The following is a 9,168-nucleotide window of genomic DNA, read 5'->3' as shown; positions in this document are numbered from 1 at the left end:
CCAGCTGTTGCACTATCACCCAGCCCAGTGGCTCCCGGCAGGTTCTGAAGGGCAGCAACAAGGCTACTTCCAGTACTGAAGACCAGCACGCAGAAGTCACCTGGTACGAAGACCCTCTGCCTGGAAGGTCCTTGGTACCTGAGACACATGCTTTCTTCAGTTTGTTGTTGTTGTTGCTGTTTTTATTTTTAGAGAGAGGCAGAAAGTGAGAAATCAGCCCCCAGGGGGGATGTCCATGACACAATCCCTTCTCCTCCAATCTCCTCTCGGGATTTTGGGCACAACCACACGTGTACCCAGCATGAGGTTTAAGCCTCTAAGTCTGAGACTCGAACGATGGTTGACTACGTGGGAGTCCAACGACATAACCCTTATGCCATCTGCTGGTCCCAAGTAGTGGTGGTACATGCTTTCAACATTTTTAATTTATTACTTTGATCTTTTTCCTTTTAGCTGAGGCATAATTTGTCCAGGCAAAATGCACAGATTCAAAGTGCGTAGCTTGATTTTGACTATTTTTTGAGAGACAGGGTCTAATACCCAGGCTGGGCTTGAATTTTCCATCCTCCAGCCTCAGCCTCCCAAGTAGCTAGGACCATGGGGACACCAATACACCCGGCAGGCACAGAGTTCTCACAGGGTAATTACCTGTATCCCCGGGTAATTACCACCTAGATCCAGGGGGAGGAGGTCTCCCCCACTCTGAAAGAGGTGACCCCGCTGGCCCCATCACTGATGGCCGCACATATGAGGCTGCCATGCAGGATGGGGTCTCCTGTACCTTCCCTGCAACACCACAGCTCTGTCAAGGGGAGCACCTAGTGTAGGCGGGTCACATTTCTGGGCAACAAATGAAGATCAGGCAATGTCCACACACGAGAGGAGGCCGAGCTTCCAAGAGAGGGTCTGCACAGTCCACGTCAGTGGTAGCAAGGCAAGCCTCGAACCCAGGACTCTGGTCTCCCAGGCAGAGCCCTGGCCTCTTCTGAATGCACCGCAGGAAGCCGCAGGGCGAAGGCCAGGGTCAGTCGGGCTCTTTAAATCTGTGAGCAGCAGCAGGCGGTGGGGAGGAGGGAGGAAGGCCAGAGGAGGGAAGAGTAGTGCTCCCCACCCCCAGCTCCTGGCCCACTTAGCAGCCCCCAGTCCCACAGCTCAGACCCACTGGTCCCAAGTCCCAGTTCACCTCCCACAGGAAAGAGCAGAGCTCGCGCCTGGACTGTGGGCCCGGGGCAAGGCACAGAGCCCTGAGCAGAGGGAGCAGCTTCAAAGGCAACCCGGGGCCAGAGAGGGGCCCCATCCTGTCCCAAGGGCCCGAGGTCTGTCCAGGAGGACTGCTACTGGGCATGGCGGACGGGGAGGGCCAGGGCCAGGGGCGGAGCTGAGGGGAGCATGGAGAGGAAAACCAGCAAGGTCCTGGCACCCTTATGACATGCACAGGTACAGCCCAGCCGCCAGGCAGACCCTGTCTCCGTGTGTCTCTGTGTCTCCCTCACACAGGGCACAGGGCACGCGTTGCCACATCCCTCCCCTGCCCCTTGCAGTCTTGAGCTCCCCTTAGCAGCCAGCGTCCTCGTGGGTTGAGGGGGGGTGAGAAGACTGAAAAACCCCTTCCCCTACACCTCCCTACACCACCACGGCCCACTGGGGCCTCCCACCTGCACCTGCATTCGCTCTGCTTTGTTCGCTAATTGTCTCCTGGCCACCTACTAGTCTCCCTGGCTACAAGGAAGCTTCCAGAGAAATCACCTTTCTTCTCTGGACCCTTCCCCTCTCCACCCATCAGACATCCCAGGGTGAAACACAGGGCCCTCAGGTGCTGCTTGTCCACCACCCAACTCTCAATACTCCCCCGATTGCTCACTTAGTGCAGTCCTGAGCCCCACGGAGAGCGGCACACGGCACGGTGCTAAACACGCAACTCGCGTCTCATTTACCCTCATAGGTCCTTACGGGACCAACGGCCATACCAGCAGACAAGGAAACTGAGACGCAAAAGGCTAAGGTCACATTGCAAGAACACAGGAGAAGGGCTGGCAGGTGGCATGGTGGTTGGGGCACTGGACTCCCACATGGCTAACTGTGGTTTGAGTCCTAGACCGGGCAGCTTACTTTCTCTTTCTCTCTCTCTCTGTCTCTGTCTCTCTCTGATGAGTATGCATGCCCTGTAGCAAATTAAGACATAATAATAATAAATAAATAAAATTAAATAACTACTTAAAAAGAAAAAAAGAACACAGTGGAGTAGGGATGCAAGTTCAGGTCACTCTCAGGTGTGTGACCACCGCCAGCTCCACACAGACGAAGAGGTGGGGGTCCAGGCAAGATGCCTCTATGAGTCATTGTCCTGCACTCCCACCCAGCCCTTCCCCCAACACCATATCACCCTCAGAGCACCCAGCAACAGAGGGTTCTCAGAACTCCACACACACCCCATGTCCTTCCTAGATGCAGGCCAGACCCTCACCCTAACTAGCCCAGACAATCCATGCCCAGGGGCCTCTGGGAATGATATATCTGGACCCCACTGAGGCAGGCAGTGTGGGCACAGGAGGGCCGGGGTCAGACAGAAATGCTAGTAATACAAGAAGCAGAGAGCTGGCCCTGGATGGTAGAACAGTGGGGGAGGGGGAGGGGGAGGGCCCAGCCCGTGGGCAGCTCCTGGATAGGACGGGGACTGAGAGCGCGGGGCGGGAGGGGCTCAGACACTAGGCCTCCCAGTGCCTCAGGCCCCATCTGGCCCACCCCACCCCACCTTTCCCCTGCAAGGGAGGATCAGCTAAGATATATAGGCTGACCCACGGGGTCACTGAGTCCCCCTTCCTCCCCCAGGGAACAGGAGGCCCAAGACTTCACCTGACTGACCATCTCATGCCATCGTGGGTTTGGGACCACAGCTTGGAGCCTCTGGACTGGGTCTGTCCCTCCAAGGCTCTCCAGCAGCACAGGCCTGGCATAAAGGCCTGCCCAAGCCAGAGTGGGGACTGGAAGACCTGCATCGGCTGTACCACCACTGGGCTGTGTGACCTTGGGCAAGTCCTGTGCCCTCTCGGGGTCTTGGGCCCTCATTGTCAACATGCAGGGACTGGAAGGGACCTCTCACGACTCCTTCAGCTGTCAGGTGTGCTGAGGGTTCTGGCAGCCTGGAGGTGCTCATGGCCAGGACCGCATGGACACAGGGCTGGCGCTCCTCATCGCCACACTTACTGCTGCCCAGTGTTCAGGCCTTCCCTCTCCAGAGCCAGGGCAGCCTTAGGGCCCCGCCTCTGCCGCTGCATCTCCGCCACAGAGGGGCACACAGCCGGGCCTTGCTCCAAACCCAGCCCCAGGCCCAGGCCTCCCTGCGTCTGGCCTCCGGCTCTAACAGCCCTCAGGGTCCCCGTACCTAAGCCATCCATACCCGGCCGTCCCTGCCCCAGACTTGGAGTCCACAGAGCACACCTGACCCCATAAGGCCTGCTTACCGCTCCCAGGAGCTCCCACCCCGCCTCTCCACTTTCCCTGCAGCTTCTCACTATGAAGAACCACTGCCTGGCTTTATTCGTTCATGTATTTATTTTCATGTATTTTTCATTTTTATTATTTTTTAAAGAATTACTTAATTTTTTTATTGTTATTACTGTTTTTCATTTTGACATACAGCACATGCGCTCACCAAGGGAGACAGGGAGAGAGAGACAGAAGGAAAGTGAGAAAGCAAGCTAGTGGATCCAGGACCCGAACCACAGTTAGCCATGTGGGAGCCCAGTGCCTCAACCACCATGCCATCCACTGGCCCTTTATTTTTATTTTTTATTTTTTAAATGTTTTTGTCATAGAGTGTGTGTGCTCTCCAGAGAGAGAGAGAGACGGTGAGTGGGAAAATGAGAAATTATCCCTGAGAGGGACGGCCATGCCACAGTCCCTTCTCCTGGGATTTTGGGCATGCATGTACATGTGCCTGGTGTGATTTTCAAGCTCCAGGTCTGGGACTTGAACTATGGTCAACCATAGTTCAGCACCACAACTACCATGCCACCTGCTGGCCCTGTCTGGCTTTATTTATTTATTTATTTTTAATTATTTTATTTAACATTATTTATCCATTTATTTAAATTTTACCAGAGAGGGACAGTGTGTGTGTGTGTGTGTGTGTGTGTGTGTGTGAGTGAAAGAGAGAGAAACTGAGAAAGTAAGCCACCAGGTCCAGGACTCGAACCGTGGCCACTCACATGGGAGTCCAGCGCCCTTAGCCACCACGCATCTGCATGGGTGTGGGGGGACAACAGGGGGTTGGTGGAAGGGGGAGATGCACTGGCAGGTGGTGAAGTGATTAAGGTACTGGACTCCCACACAGGTGACCTCAGTTTGAGTCCCAGATCTGGCAGCTTTCTTTCTTTTTTACTTTCCCTTTCTTTCTCTTTCTATATCTTTCTGGTCAAATTTTAAAAATAGTAATAATAACAAATAAAATTAAATAAGAAATAAATAATTCTTTTAAAAAAAAAACCTAACTGCCTCTGAGAGCTTTGGCAACAACCCTCTTTATAACTGAAGTTTCCAGACTTTGCTAAGTAAAAGCCACAGGAGTCATGAAGGAGAAGGGAGAAAGGCACCACGACCGCGCTGACAGCTGCATTCAGTCGCAGACAGTGGCCCGTGGTCTCCAGGCACACACCCTGAGCGCTCACCACGCGGGAGGTACAGCTCCCAGCCCATCTGTACCACTGATTGAATCCTCATTACAACCTGCCCCCTGCGAGCCCCTCTTACAGAGCAGAACTGAGGCACGGAGAGGCTGAACGCTGGCCGAGCCACACACTGGGGCCCACGGTCTGAGTCCACACCCACCCACCCCCTGTTGTAGCCCCAGTGCACAGGGCACCACAATGGGGGCCTGTCCGGTGCCTGAGGAGGCAGGTATGGAGGGGATCCTAATCCCAGCAGTGAGGAGGAGCCCTTGACCAAGCCCCGCTCAGTTCCTGCCTGCCCCAGAACTACTCCCCATTCAGTCCCAGCTTCCCCTCAAGGCACCCCCACCCCACCCCAGGGCCTCCCAGGGCTCCCCCCTGCAGGTCCCTGGCAGCTACATTTGACCCCCCGGAGCCCGCACCCACAGTTGCATCACCTGTCCTGAGCCGACTCTGGAAAATAGCTGGGTTTGGTGGAAGGTGCATTGGCTCTGCACCCCGACAGGTTAGAGCCGAATCTGCAGAGCCTTGGTCTCCCCACCTGTTGAACAGAGGGCAGTAGTGCCACCTTCCTCGGGGTAGGTGGGAGGTAAAAGGAGCTGCCGTGTGGCTGTGCCTGGCACCTACGCGGTGGTCTGTGAGTGCTAGCCCCCTGCCCAGGAGACTCGGGCCACCAGGCTAGAGTCTGCATGGGAGCAGGCGTTTAGGACCATGCCCAGTGGCTGGTTGGGATCACAGACTCCAGGCCCCCAGGCCAGAGGACTGAGCCAGAGCCATGTTTTCACTGTTGCCCGGGAGATTCCTGGGCTCCTTAAAGAAACTGTTTTTGTGCCCTCTGGGGCCTTGGTCACCTGGTCCCAAGCATGAAAATTGGTGACAGGTGGGAGGAGAGAGCAGGGAGGTGCAGGCCCATGGTGGAGAGGCTCTAAGAAAGGCAGCGCCCTTAGGCACCCCCGCGATGTGCCTGAGCAAACAGCCCTCACTCCAGGCTGCGGCCAAGGTGGAGGTCAGAATGCAGGCCGCAGCCCTGGGCTCCCTTAGGGCTGGGGCTCTGTCCCTGCAGAGGGGAAACAGAGGTCTGTGGGGTGGGGAAATGGCCTAGTTACTAGTGGAAACCAACCCAGATAGACCGTGCGAGACACACCCTCGCACACACATGCTGTTTCTTGTGCGCGCGCACACACACACACACACACACACACACACACACACACACACACACACATGGACCAGCCCTAGACTTGCCCGCCCAAAGAACAGCTCCAGCACAGAGCAGGGGCCTCAGGCAGTGTGAGTCCTTGTGTCCCCCAGAAGGCTGGGGTGCTGGGTCCCCGGCAGCAGACCTGGGTGCGCACCCTCCCTCCACCCCGCTTTGCCCCTCTCCCCTCTCAGGTGCCTAAACTCTGGCTCTGTCTGAGCAATGAGAAGCCCAAGTCCTGCTCACCTGAGGCTGGCACAAACCCAGATTTCAACTGGTCACCTGCCTGCTGACCCCCTCCCCCAGCGCACGAACACCCAGCACCCCACGTTGCTGGGGGGTAAACAGCACAGTGACACTCCGACCACAAGGCCCACCAAGAGCAGCCACACCCAGCAGAGGCTGAGCCCGCCTCCCACGCACATGCCGACCAATGGCAAGCCCACCCTCTCCCCAGACACACAGCTTCAGGAGGGGCGGGACCCTTCTCCTCCCTGGCCACAGACAGGTGACAGCTCTCTCCCTTCATATCCCCACCCCCAGCTGGGAATGCATGCCCCACTGACCTCCACCACCACGGGCTGGGCTGCAGAGGCCCCAACACCCACGCAGGCTCCAAAAAATCTGAAGATGTGGGGCCGGAACCCCAAGCAGGCCAAGGATGCCCAAGGAAGAACCACTGAGTAGGGGGTCAGCTGGGGCTGCTGCAGGGTGTGTGATTTCACGGGGCTGGAAAGGCCCTCAGCCCAAAATATCTCCGCTCTGGGTCCGGAAATCCCTCCCAACCCTGTGAGACTCACTGCCAGGAGAGGCTCCCACCTGAAGCTCTTGTCAGCTCACACCCCTGGGAGGGCCGCTGACAGCTGGCCCCAGAGTGGCCGAAGATGGGCAGGGGTGGGTGGGGTGCTGGCGCCAGTAGGGCAGTGCGGGAAGCCAGCAACCATCATCTTACCAGGGCCACCGTGAGCTCCCATGGGAAGGGGGTGCTCTGCCCTCTAGCCACCCCCAGACGCTGTTCCCTGAGAAGCACCTCTTGACCGGGAGAGGGTCTTGAAAGGGGACGTGCTTTCAGCACCCCTCCACACACAGACCAGGGGAAATCAAGTCCTGCCCCAACTGTACCCATGAGGAAGCCGAAGAACCAGAGCCGGGTGGGGGGAGCCCTGAGAGAAGGGGGGCAGTGGCGGGTGGGGAATTAACCAGGTTCCAAAATAGCACAGTTGGTTCTGCCTCGCTTCACCCTGCGCAACGTCTGGCAGCTTCTGCTTTCGCTCTGACTCACGCCGGCGGGGGCAGGACAGGCCGCCAGCGCGGAGGCCACCGGACAGCCACAGGCAGTTCAGGTGGCCGAGGGCAGGCCGAGGGCCGCTCTCCCTCACTGCCTGCACCTGCCCCACTGGCCTCTCCGGCAGTGCCCAAGAGCTGAGCTTCTGGGAGAGCCGACAGGGGCACAGGTCCAGGGGCCTCCCTTGCCCACCCCAGGGCTCCGCAGTGATGGCAGAACCAGGCTCCTGCCCCGCCCGGCACACCCTGTACACCTGGGCCGGCGTCCCACCCCGTCTCCATTGCGGAAGCCAGAGGAGACCTGCCCTGAAAGCCGGCCCCCGACCCCTGCCCCGGCCTCCTGTAGCACATCCCCACACCCCACAGGGGCCAGGGAGCAGCCGCCTCTGTCCCCTTTGCCCTGGCACTCCTTCCCCCTCCGCTTGCACCCGCGTGAGAGAAGCAGGCACCTCCGTCCAGGTCTTCTGCCCTTAGATATGCAGGAACGCTTCCCCTTACCAGGACAGGGGGACGCAGCCAGCGCCTGGGCTTGGGGTGTGCCGGGGAGAGCTTTGGTGTCTCTGCTCTCCCCCTTTAATGGCCTCCCTTCCATCTGGTCTCCTGCCCTTCTGCTTCCCGCTCCAAGGCTGGGAGCTGCTCCTTCCCCCAGAGGGGAGAGACGGGCAGCTGCCTCACGCCACCTCCCTGGTCCAAAGATGCTTGAGTGCAACGCAGAGACCAGAAGCGGAGGCCTTGCCACAACCCCCCTCCCACTCCTTCCACACCCTCTCCGTGCCCCTCCTCCCCGCACACGCCAGCACACCTGCCCTGAGTAAGTACAGACACCTCGTTTTGTTTTGTTTTTAATTTTTGGTACAGGGTACTTGTACACTCACCGGAGAGAGAGAGAGAAAGAACCCTGCAGGGGAGAGAGCGGCACCGTAACACCTTCTCCATTCTCCTCTGGAGATTTTGGGCACACACGCACACACGCACATGCACACACACACACACACACACACCTGACATGTTTCTCAAGTTGCAGGGTCCAGGACTCGAACAGTCAGCCCTGTGGGATCCAGCCGCCTTAACCACCACGCCACCAGCTGGCCCAGCCACCTTTCTATCCAAGTGGGCTGGGAAAACGGACACTCCTGTAAGTGGGTGGAGAGCGTCAGAGCTAACGGAGACACTGCGCCAGGCAGACACGCTCTGGCCCTGCCGCCAGACCTGATTTGGAAGTGAAAACATCAGGAGGAAAGGCTGCGGCAGCTGAAGGGATGAGTCAAAGGGACTGCAGTGTGGCCAGCCCTCCGGAGGCCCAGCACGGGAGCTAGGCCCAGCCCCTGCCCCTGCCCCATCCGTGTCTCAGCCCCCACAGCAGGAGGCCTCACCTACACACCACTTCCCTCTTTCGACTCTTCCCAATCCCTAGGCCCATGAGGCAGGAGAACTGTAGGGCGAGGCTGGGAGGCTAGGAGTGGGAGAGGCGGAGTCCAGAGCAGCAGGGACAAGGGGCGGCCCTTCATGCACAATCCTCACGTTGCCCGTGAATTGCAGCCCTTGTCCCCAATAGACAGAGGAAGGGCACTAGAAGTTTGAGTTCCTGACTGACTAAAAGACAGCCACGTGGCAGCCATGGGCCGTGGAGAGGCAGGGGCAGTGAGAGAACGGAAAGGGAAGCCAGAAGAGCCTCGGCAGTCCGTCTCAGGACTAGGGCTGCGAGGGGACTGGAGACCCAAGACTCAGGCCCACTCCGGCCTCCCTCTGGGAGGGACTGGCATGCAGGCTGCACTCGCCTTGGAGGAGGCCAGAGGTGGGCTGGCCAGTACCTGGGGTGCGACAAGGACCTCGTTCACGCAGGGTCCCTTTCGTCCACTGTAAGCATCAAGAGGGACCCTGATGGTTTCCTCTTTTTGCCCACGGCACCTGGTGGGTGTTCCTTAAGCGTCTGTCAACACAGGGAATGTGATAGCAGTGACTGGCCCCAGGGGAAGAGTCTGCTGGGGCAGCCTCTTAGACATAGACAGGAACGGGGCT

At 58.3% G+C, this 9,168-nt stretch overlaps 1 protein-coding gene across 4 annotated transcripts in view; it reads right to left on the bottom strand.

Annotated features, from left to right (window-relative positions):
• Positions 1-7,865, bottom strand: part of TFEB (transcription factor EB) — a 29,541-nt gene extending 21,676 nt beyond the window's left edge. For 2 of the 4 annotated variants that reach the window (XM_006148585.3, XM_027771914.1), the window contains exon 1: positions 7,648-7,865. The gene's annotated coding sequence lies outside the window, so the exon portion shown is untranslated. Of the gene's footprint in view, positions 1-5,104; positions 5,207-6,111; positions 6,225-7,647 lie in introns of those variants that run through there. The other 2 variants (XM_027771913.1, XM_027771912.1) reach the window with 2 other exon arrangements.
• Positions 7,866-9,168: the final 1,303 nt, after the last annotated feature.

The sequence above is a fragment of the Tupaia chinensis genome, unplaced genomic scaffold (assembly GCF_000334495.1).
Source record: "Tupaia chinensis unplaced genomic scaffold, TupChi_1.0 Scaffold000238_1, whole genome shotgun sequence".
NCBI classification, from domain to species: domain Eukaryota; kingdom Metazoa; phylum Chordata; class Mammalia; order Scandentia; family Tupaiidae; genus Tupaia; species Tupaia belangeri.
This window is presented reverse-complemented; position numbering and strand designations above follow the sequence as displayed.